Genomic DNA, 11,641 nt, shown 5'->3' with positions numbered 1-11,641 from the left:
CTCTCAGCTCCGGCCTAGGGAATTATCAGCTCCCTCCTCCACCCCAAGCCACTGGTGGCACACCAAATGTGGTGCCCAGTCATATTGTTGGTTCTCAGTGTCTGACACCAGACACACACCATCACCCATCATAGTGGATCATCTACAGACCGGACGAGTGGAGAGAAAGGACGAGTCGAGAGAAAGCATCGGCGAAATAGGAGCTGCTCACCACAGCCATTTTCCAGACAGAGATTCACATTGCCCCACCCATCTCTGAGCAGCCTCCACCTGTTTCTAAGGTGACCTCGCCAAAACAGGAGACAGAAGCCCCCTCCCCTAAGCTGAATCAGACACGGACAACTCAGTCCTCAGGCAACAAGGCAGCAAACCAAGGGAACCAACCCAATCTATGAGTAAATCTATCTGCCTGTAATAAGAGCAAAAGGGAGGGGCTAGAGTTCAGAGTTGAAGAGACTTTAGACACTCAGGAAAGACTCCAAACCTAGTCTAGTTTCTTATTTTGATTTTATTGTTTTGACTGCTTGTTTTGTTCACTTTTGTTTATTTTTTGATTTAGATAACCTGTTTGTGTTGGGGAAAAACACACCAAAAGACATGATTTTATTGGACTGTCTTTGTGTGATTATCGGTACGCTTTAGGAAATTTTGTTTGTTTGCTTGTTTTTTACTCTTTACTGGCCTTGTGTCTCTTTTTGTTTGTTAGTTGGTGTGTATGTCTGTTTTTCCTCTTACTCTTCTCTTTCTCCAACTTCCTCTCGACTCCCCCTTCTTCCATTATTTTCCTTTTTCTTACCTCCTTTTGTTCCAGGGAACAAACCTAAACCCCACTGCATGACAGATTATAAGGCAGTGGGAAGTGGGTTCCAGTGTGCCCATATACCTGTAGGTGGATACTGGGATCTGCAGATAGATTCTGAATCACAGCTTCCCCCTTAATTAAACCTCAAAACTGCAAAAAAGTACAGCCCCCAACCCATAGTCCAACCTCAAAAGTGAACAAAGCCAGAGGACCCTCATAAGGAAGAACAGGAGACTGAACAAAAAGAAGTAAAAGCAACCCCACCTTCCCTGATAAATAGAATTTAAAAAGGGGAGAGAAGGGGGGGGGGAGAAAAATCTATTCAAATGAAGAAAAACCAAAAGAAGAATATGGGTCTCTCACAGACCCCTGGGGGGTCAGACACTAAAATAGCTGGCTCTGGAATGCAAACAATGAAGAGCCCCCAGAATGACTGGTCTCAAACTACAAACCCAGATATGAAGACATTAATGGAGAGATTGAAAAGAATTGAGGAGAGACAAGAGGAAAATAGGAAGGAGTTGAAAACTGAGATAACAGTAGTAAAGAATACTGTGAATGAAATAAATAACAAACTGATATGCATGGAAAGCAGAATTAGCCAAGCAGAAGAAAGAATCTCAGAGCTTGGGGACCAAAATATAGAAATAACTCAAACTATCAAAAACATAGAAAAGAAGTTTAAAAAGACAGAACAAAACCTTCAAGAGTTGAGCAATTACTTCAAGAGACTGAACCTAAGAGTAATTGGACTTCCTGAGGCAGAAAGAGAGACAGGGACCACCCTGGAGCAAACATCCCATGAAATTATTCAAGAAGACTTTCCTCATCTTATCAGTGATGCAAAAATTCAAACACAAGAGATTCAGAGAACCCTGGCAAGACAAAAAATGAGCAGATCAACTCCCAGACACATAATAATTCACCTAAACCAAGTAGGTATAAAAGAAAAAATCCTAAAGGTAACAAGAGAAAAAGGTCACATTACCTACCATGGAAGACCAATTAGAATAACAGCAGTTTTATCTACAGAAACCCTTCAGGCTAGGAGACCTTGGAGCCCTATCTTCAAAGTTCTAAAAGATAAACAATTTCAACCAAGAATAACCTACCCAGCCAAGCTAAGCTGCATCAGTGAGGGAGAATTAAAATCTTTCCCAGATATCCAATCCCTAAAAACTTACGCTGCCACCTGACCACCTCTACAAGAAACACTTAGGAAAGTATTAAACACAGAATTTTTAAAAAAAAAACAAAAACATTCTTCACAAGAATACAGGAAAAAGATTAGAAACACACATGAACCAACCCCAAAACCAAAAGAAAGACAACAAACAGGAACAATAACAACAACTCTATAAGAACCTTATGATAGGGATCAACTCTCACATTTCAATAATTAGCCTGAATGTAAATGGACTAAATGCACCACTGAAAAGACATAGAATGGCAAAATGGATAAAATATCACCGGGCAACAATATATTGCCTCCAAGAGACTCATCTCACTAGAAAGGACACTCACAGACTCAAAGTAAAAGGATGGAAAACAAAATTTCAGATGAATGGAACACAAAAGAAAGGAGATGTCATGATCTTAATCTCAGACAAAATACCCTTTAAGCTACCAAAAAATTTAAAAGATACAGAAGGCCACAACATAATGATAAAAGGCTCAATCCATCAACAAAAAGTATCTATCCTAAGCATATATGCACCCAACATAGGAGCAGCTTCTAGGTAAACTCAAAAAAGATATTGACTCTAACACTGTCATAACTGGGGACTTTAATATCCCACTCACAGCCTTAGACAGAGCATCAGGACAAAAAATCAGAAATGAGATCTGGAACCTCAATGTGACTCTTGACCAAATGGACTTAATTGATACCTACAGAACACTCCACCCAACAACCACAGAATATACATTCTACTCATCACCACATGGAATGTACACTAAGATCGACCACATACTTGACCATAAATCAAGCATAAACAAACTTCAAAAGATAAAAATTTTGCCATGCACCTTCTTGGACCACAGTGGAATAAAAATGAACATCAACACCAACAAGGTTCCCCCAAAACCCACAAAGACATGGACACTAAATAGCATGATACTAAACAACTCTTGGGTCAATGATGAAATCAAAAGAGAGATTAAAAGATATCTGGAAACAAATGAAAATGAAAAACATCTTACCAAGATCTCTGGGATGCCATGAAAGCTGTAGTAAGAGGGAAAATCATATCTCTACAAATGCACATAAAGAAAATGGAAGGATCACAAATTAACAACCTAACAAGTCACCTAAGGAAGCTGGAAAAGCAAGACCACCAAAACCCTAACTTCACCAGAAGAATTCAGATCACCAAAATAAAAGCCCAAATCTGGGACATAGAAGACAAAAAGATAATACAAAAAGTCAATGAAACAAAAAGCTGGTTCTTTGAAAGGATAAACAAGATCGATGATCCCCCAGCTAGACTAACCAAGAAAAAGAGAGAAAAAGCCCAAATAAACACAATCAGAAACACAAAAGATGAAGTCTCATCTGACCCTGAAGAAATACAAAAGATCATTAGAGAATACTATGTACACTTGTATGGAAACAAACTTGAAAACCTTAAGGAAACAAGGACTTTCTGACATCAAACAATCTGCCTAGGCTGAAACAAGATGAAATCGAGAACCTAAAAAAAGCCCTGGGCCAGATGGCTTTCCAACAGAATTCTATAAGACATTTAAGGAGGAACCGATACTAATCCTACCGAAAGTATTCCAGGTGATTGAGAAAGATGGAACTCTCCCCAAATCATTTTATGAAGCTAACATCACATTGATACCCAAGCCAGGTAAAGACCCAACAAAGAAAGAGAACTACCGGCCAATATCTTTGATGAACATAGATGCTAAAAATTCTCAACAAGATCCTAGCAAACTGGATTCAACAACACATCGCAAAAATCATCCATCATGACCAAGTAGGCTTCATATCTGGGACGCAAGTTTGGCTCAACACTCACAATAAATGTAATTGAATACATCAATAGACATTTTAAAAAACCATATGATTATATCATTAGATGCAGAAAAAACTTTTGATAAAATCCAGCACACCTTCTTGATAAAAATCCTCAAATATCTATGCATACATGGAACATAACTCAAAATATTTAAAGCCCTCTATGAGAAATCCACAGCTAGCATACTCTTAAACAGACAAAAATTGGAACCATTTCCCCTGAAAACTGGAACAAGACAAGGAAGGCCACTTTCACCCCTCCTGTTCAATATAGTATTGGAAGTCCTGGCTAGAGCAATCAGAAAAGAGAAGGCGATCAGGGGTATCCAAATAGGAAAAGAGGAAATCAAGTGATTTCTCTTTGCAGACGACATGATTGTATACCTTGAAAACCCAAGAGAATCTGTCAAAAACCTCCTTGCACTGATAAAATACTTTGGCAAAGTCTCAGGGTATAAAATAAATGTGCAAAAGACAATCACATTTCTTTACACCAATAATACACAACAGAAACCCAAATAAAAAGCACAGTCCCATTCACAATACCCACAAAAAAAAGATATAACTTGGCATCTTCCGAATCAGAAATGAGAAAGTCCTTTACAATGAAAACTACAAAACACTGCTGAAAGAAATCAAAGATGACACAAAAAAGTGGAAAAATATCCCATGCTCATGAATTGGAAGAATCAACATTGTGAAGATGCTCATCTTACCTAAGGCAATCTACAGATTTAATGCAATACCAGCAAATTACCAGCAACAGTCTTCTCAGACATAGAAAAAACAATACAGGAATTCATATAGAAACACAAACGACCAAGAATAGCCAGAACAATCCTCAGCAAAAAAAAACAAAACAGGAGGTATCACACTACCAGACTTCAAACTTTACTATAAAACTATAATAATCAAAACAGTCTGGTATTGGTACAAGAGCAGACATATAGACCAATGGAACAGAATTGAGATTCCAGCAGCAAAACTTCAATTTCTCAACCAAGTTATCTTTAACAAAGCCTCCACTACCCACCACTGGGGAGAGGAGAACCTATTCAGTAAATGGTGCTGGGAAAGCTGGCTGACCACATGCAAAAAATTCAAATAGGACCCCTATCTATCCCCATACACAGAAACTAACTCTAAATGGATCAGAGAAAATGTAAAATGCAAAACTTCAAAACATAAGAACTTTAGAAAATGCAGAACACACCCTCATGGAAGTTGGAACTGGCATCCAATTCCTGAGCACAACCTGAAGTGCACAGGCCATAAGAGAGAAGATAGACAAGTGGGACCCCATTAAACTGACAAGCTTCTGCAAAGCCAAAGAAACCATCAAGAGAGCAGGGAGACAGCCCACAGACTGGGAAAAAGTATTTACCAACTCCATGTCTGACAAAGGTCTAACATCAAGGATCTACAAGGAACTCAAATGTCATGAAAAGAAAAAAACAAAGAACTCCATTACAAAGTGGGCAAATCATATGAACAGATACTTCTCAAAAGAAGACATATGAGCAGCCAACAGATACATGAAGAAATGTTCAACCTCACTAGTCATCAAGGAGATGCAAATTAAAACTACACTGAGATACCACCTAACTACAGTTAGAATGGCCGTCATCAATAACTCAAAAAATAACAGATGCTAGAGATGATGTGGTGAAAAGGGAACACTTCTACACTTTTGGTGGGAGTGTAAACTAGTACAGCCTCTGTGGAAATCAGTGTGGCGATTCCTAAAAGCTCTAAAAATCCACCTTCCATATAACCTTGCAGTCCCCCTACTGGGAATATACCCTGAAGACCTCAAATCACACCATGAAAAAGACACCTGCACACATATGTTTATCGCAGCATTGTTCACAATAGCAAGATCATGGAACCAACCATGCTGTCCTCCAAAAGAGGACTGAATTTAAAAAACGTGGTACATATACACAATGGAATATTACGCAGACATATAAAAGAACAAAATCATGAATTTTGCAGCAACCTGGATGGAATTAGAGTTTATAATACTGAGTGATCTCTCACAGAAACAAAGATCTGAGCATCACATATTCTCACTCATAAGTGGACCTTGAACAACTACTGTAATACTATAAGAAAAGTATTTACGGTGGTGGGAAACTATGGGGGAGGGAAAGGGAGAGGAAGGGAGGTGGGATTAATGGTAGTCAATATCTGTCTGGGGAAAGGGGACACACCTCATCAACAAAGGTACCTGCACAATGAATATTTGTATACCTAACACTTAAACTGTACCCCACAATTTTAAAATAAAAAATGTATATTAAAAAAACTTTTATAATGATATAAAGAGAATGTGAAAAATCACTGTTTGAGGTTTTATATGAGTTCTTGCTATGGGGACATTTAATTAGTTTTGAGGGATAAAAAGAAGGGTTGGGAAGAGAGTGAACATTAGAGCACAGAAACCAGTGGCCTGAAATGCATCTTTCCATTTCTGACTGTTTCCTTTATAGTCAGACATATTTTCTGGAGCCAAGTTCATCCAGCTGGCCTTGGGATTGGATCTTTACCTGGCAGTCTTCATTCTCTTCTTGGCCATCACTGCTGTTTGCACCATCACTGGTGAGTCTATTGCACATTTTGTTCAGTCACATTGTCTTCTGCTGATCCCAACTCAACCTGCAATTAGCAACTTCAGTGTTAGCCTTGTCACTGCTGAGATAAGGACACCACTTCATTTCCACTATAAAAGACAGGGACAGCACCAGAAACACAACTAGAACAAATAAAACAGAATCTTCCTTATTAAATGTGAGCCTCTTAATGGAGGAAAATGATGTGGGGGATGGGGTTGGGAACTGGTGATTTTGTTCAGTTATGTGTTCAGTACCCAGATTGACATTTAGCATTCAGCATATCATCTCCACAGAAGGCTGTGATAAAATAATAGCTTAGATGTAAGACTCACTAATGCAAAGTGAGGTTCAAATGAACACAAGATGCCAGCGTGTGGCCACGGAATGTGAATGGCACAGTTGAGACAGAACTGGAGTAGTTCAAGCAGGCTCTCATGAATCAAGTGTGATGGTACAATGTGCCATCCACACTACTAACTTATGAAAATTAAACTATACAAAAATAAATTAAAATAATAACTATAACAATGATGACATTTCTGGAATCATTTTAAAACATTGAGCTGTCAACCTAAAATGAATGACAGAGAAACTCCAAAACAAAGAGTTTATTTGGGAATAACAAAGATTTGCAATCTGGAATATGTGTGTTATGTTGACTACAGCATATCCGAGGGAGTTGGAGCAAGGGGAAATATTTAAAGACAAAGAAGGAAAGTCCACATAAGTTATTTTGAAACAAAGACTATTGATTACAGGGCTTATTGCAGGTGGATGCACTTGTTTGTTGGTGGTACTGGTTAAAAGAGGGTCTTCACAGAAGTGGTTTAACTAGAAAGTTACAGTCATGATAATCTCTTGCAACAGATCCTGTTACAGACATAGGTGTGTGAGGGCCCTGCCATCATGTCCTCCTGGCTCCATTTTGTTAGGGATTGCCATAGGTGACACTATTTTGTAAAAAGATAACTTTTATAAAACAAGTATTAAGGGAGAGATGAGGGCATAAATCTCCTGTTTTTAAGATCAATCTTCTTTCCCCATGACCCTCTCATAAAGACAATATGTTGTTGGCTGAGAGTCTAGCGAGTCTAGACTTAAAAGAAAGTCATGTTTTATTTATTTATTTATTCAATTTACAACATTTCAGCAAAACAGAAGTCACTGACTATAACTAGTGTTGAATTAAGGAAACAATGATATGTTCCAACACTAGAACAAAAATGATTTTGCTAGATTTTTTAGAGCAATTATACTGTGATAAATGGTAGTAAATTGAGGGATTGTTAGGGAAAACTTTCATAGTGTTAGATGTTTTCTTTTTACCCTACTTAAAATTCAAAATCTCACACAAAGATTGAACTCCACTATAATTCATAGAAATTTTGAATCAGGGCAAGGCAAGGGATTTCCCTATTTCTCCTATTTAGGAGAACAAATGAAAGACACAAATACTGATGAGATAAGGATGCCAGATCAAATTTGTGGCTCAGGTACGAGTTCCTGCTATGTTTTCTGCTGAGTCATTTCCAGGTTTTAGGTGAAAGAGAACCCAGAGGTGAAGGCAAATACAGGAGTAGACATGGAAAAAAATGTCTGATTCTTTCCTTTCTCTCTATAAGGGGCTTGGCCTCAGTGATTTAGACAAATACCCTACAGACCATCATCATGCTGATTGACTCTTTCAGTCTCATGGGGTTTGGTAAGTGAGGACTATGTGTACAGTGCCCAGGGGCTGGAATTCATAGGACTTTTTTCTTCTGTTCAGTCTGTCTGCTCTATACTGTTGCTTCCTAGTTCTATCTGGCCACATTTTCTAGTCATTTATATATTCTCCATCATGGAAATGTGTGCCTGACTTCCCTCTTGCTATATTATCTTAGTATGAGGACATGAGGGAAAAGAGCTTTAATTTCTTTTTTAAAAAGTATTGTTTATGTAGATCGTCATGTTTAATTTTAATTTATATTTACAACAGACAAAATCAGTACCACTGGATTGGCTTTTTACAGACATATTGGTACATTGGATTCAAAGCCTAGAAATCTTTTATTGCATAGAATTTTTATGAAACCAAGGATTAAATATTGAGAAACTTTCAGATAACTGAATATTAACCTCATTATGACTGTTTGATTGGAAATTTATTAAAATATATTACTCAATCTATTGTTAGAATGCACAAACATGGGTGGTATTTCCCTGAGTACTCTCACTTATTAGTATCATCAGTTACTTCATTCTCTTGATTAAGTCATGCCAAGCTGAATCTAATTGATAGCTTGCTAATTTTTGTTTTATTTTATTGTGGCATTTACTTATTTCACATGAGAAATCCATGCACACATTAAAAAGGATATAGGGTGAAAATAAATGTCTCTTCCATCTCCTGTAGTCACCATGTTACACCCACTAAAGCCATATGAAATACAACAATCCTGAATATGCAAGCACCTAATCACAGAACTGGAAATTATTGTACATGAAGCAAAAACTTCAAGTACTGCAAAGACAATTACACAATATGGCAATTTCAACACAATACAGATGCCATTAGTCTCATGTGGTTAAAATTAAAATGAAACATTCAGTTCTTCATATTTCTAGCCATATTTCAGATGTCCAACATGTGGGCTAGTGATTACCGTATTTGACAGCACAGATATAGAGCAGTTCCTTCACTGCAGAAACTTTCTATTTCACAGTACTGCTTGGAGGCAACTGCTAGTACCAATTTCATGTGCACTTTCTATTTAATTATCCAAAACTTCTATGCTGTTCTTGTTCACATATCTTTTGTTTCTGGCCTCAGAGATGCACTTCCTTGTATCTGTCTGTCTAGGCCTCACTCTTCCATCCTTAGGATGAGTGGGCAACTCTCTTATCTCTTAAAGTTTCTGAAGTATGTTTATTGCAAACCATATGTATCTAATCAAAGAAATTTTCTTTTATTTTCTGTATCCTCCCCTTGGCTGAGTTCCTGCCTTACACAATCCTTTTGCACATGATCCCAGCACAATATTTAGCACATAGTAGGTCCTCAAATAATGAAGAAGTAAACTAATATCAACTCAGCTCTACAATTCGATGACACCCTGATGAATTCTGTGTCATTTAAACCAATACTAAGTAAGCCAGATGCTTGGACTCATCTTTCTAAATTCACATATAATTATTTTCTGCAAGTGACTAGTCTTTCCAGACCCCTTGTGTACTGAGTCTCACCATTTTTCCTTAGCACATCTGATTTGCTGCCTCCAATTTCTGTTCTTTAACTATTCCAATTTTTGTTGTAACATGAAAACCAGATTATAGATAAGATCAGAACTACCAGGCTCCGAGTCAGGAGAAGTCATTGCTTCCTGCTCCTTTAGGAAGACCTGGGACTTTCCGAGTGTTAATTCCATTAGGCTCACTTTTCGGGGTTTTTTCCTGCTCTGGATGGTAATGAGACCTCAATATCAGTCTGTTGGGCAATAGTTTCATTTTTACGTTAAAGCAAGACAATATATCAAAAATTTAAGGAGCACCATAAGAAAAAAAGTTAGAACTGTGTGCTTTACATACTTTGTGATAGTCAGTCTAGTAGCACAATTATGGCCAGTTGGAGGTACTAGAAAGACATAAATCTTGGGAGACGGTCACTACGGATTTCACTAGGCTGATAGGAGGTACCTGTGTACCTCTACCACAAAGTAGCAATCATAAGTAGTGTCTTATATTTCAGTAAGATATTTCATTTTATCTGATGCCTTTTCAGCATTTGCCAAAGTTGGAGGTTACAAGAGTTTTACAGAAAAGTGCATGAATGCCATCCCATCCATAGTTGAAGTGGACAATCTGACAATTGACATCAAGTGCTATACTCCTCAGGGAGATTCCTCCACATTTTCCAAGATCCTGTCACTGGAGACATGGCCAGGAATTATATTTGGAATGCACATTACAGCTTTGTGGTACTGGTGCACAAATTAGGTAAGGTGTATGTGTATGCATTTGCTTATGCCATTCTTCTTTGTCTCATAGAAAAGTATTTAGTTTCTATTTTGTACACACATATGTCATTTAGAGAGTCAAACATTTCTACAAGTCTTGTTATTTAAAAAAATAGCTGCCTAGGGCCTCACCCTCTACCATATTTCTTGACGTTCAGAGGAGAACACTTTCAGCTCTTTTAATTACATGTCTGTGCATTTATTTCTATTCTCTAAATCCTTGTGCTCATTGTGTGGTCTGTGAATCATCAGCATGGGCATCACCTTGGACCACACTAGAAATAAACACTCCCAAATCCTATTCAAACCCATTAAATCAGAATTTGCTCATTAACCTTTGCCTAAGTTATTCAAATGAATACTTGTCTTGCTCCCTCTTGGTTTTCCAGTTTTAGGATTTTTCTATTGGCTCCCTATGTTGAAAGATGAAAGTTCAACTCTCTTTCAGCTTTCCTTTCTTAATCCCATACAAGTGCACATTCTGTTTCCCATCCTCCCAATAGATTTAAATCACAATTTTGGAGAGATCAGCATTCAGTGCTACCATTTTAATAACTAATGAGTGTGATTCACAGCTGAACCACATGACAACCTCTGACTAATCTTTCTTTAGGTATTTTTCTTCATGGAATTGATAATTCTTCATTTTTTGTTTCAAACTACTTTGATAATTATTACTCATTAAACACCAACCCCTCTGCAAATGGCCAACATCTCCTGTCAATACTTGCAAGCACATCAAATATTCTGTCAACACTTTTCCTCATTTTCTCCTAGGCCCTTAGTATCTCACAGTCTGAAAGGTTGCCCTCTATGCTTAGTTCTCAACCTTATCCAAGAACTCTTTCACTACTGTCTTCGGAATTCATTTTGCTTCACTCTTAGGTTAGAGCTCTTTTTTCTAGTATCCCATGTCATTTTCTTTCATAGTTTATAACCTCCAATAGTTTCATGAGATATGCTTCATAGGAGATATGTCTATTGTGAAGTTGCATATTTGAAATATCTAAATTCTAAACTTTCTTCAATTGATAGTTTGATCATGTAAACATTTCTATGTTGGAAATAATTTTCTTAAAGTCATAAATCCATTGTCTTCTGAATTCTGTTACTGTTGAGAAACCAGAAGTTATTCCTGATCCTTTGGATATAATGGAATTTTTCTCCCTGGAATCTCATCTTTCCTTTGTCTTCAGTATTCTGA

The 11,641-nt window shown here is 37.5% G+C and overlaps 1 pseudogene; it reads left to right on the top strand.

Moving 5' to 3' along the window:
• The first annotated feature begins 688 nt into the window (after positions 1–688).
• LOC103254638 overlaps positions 689–11,641 on the top strand; it is a 42,761-nt pseudogene continuing 31,808 nt past the window's right edge.

This window comes from Carlito syrichta, unplaced genomic scaffold (genome assembly GCF_000164805.1).
Source record: "Carlito syrichta isolate Samal-C Ts95f unplaced genomic scaffold, Tarsius_syrichta-2.0.1 Scaffold287215, whole genome shotgun sequence".
Classification (NCBI taxonomy): Eukaryota; Metazoa; Chordata; class Mammalia; order Primates; family Tarsiidae; genus Carlito; species Carlito syrichta.
Note: the sequence above shows the minus strand (reverse complement) of the source record. Positions and strands in the feature narration are given on the sequence as shown.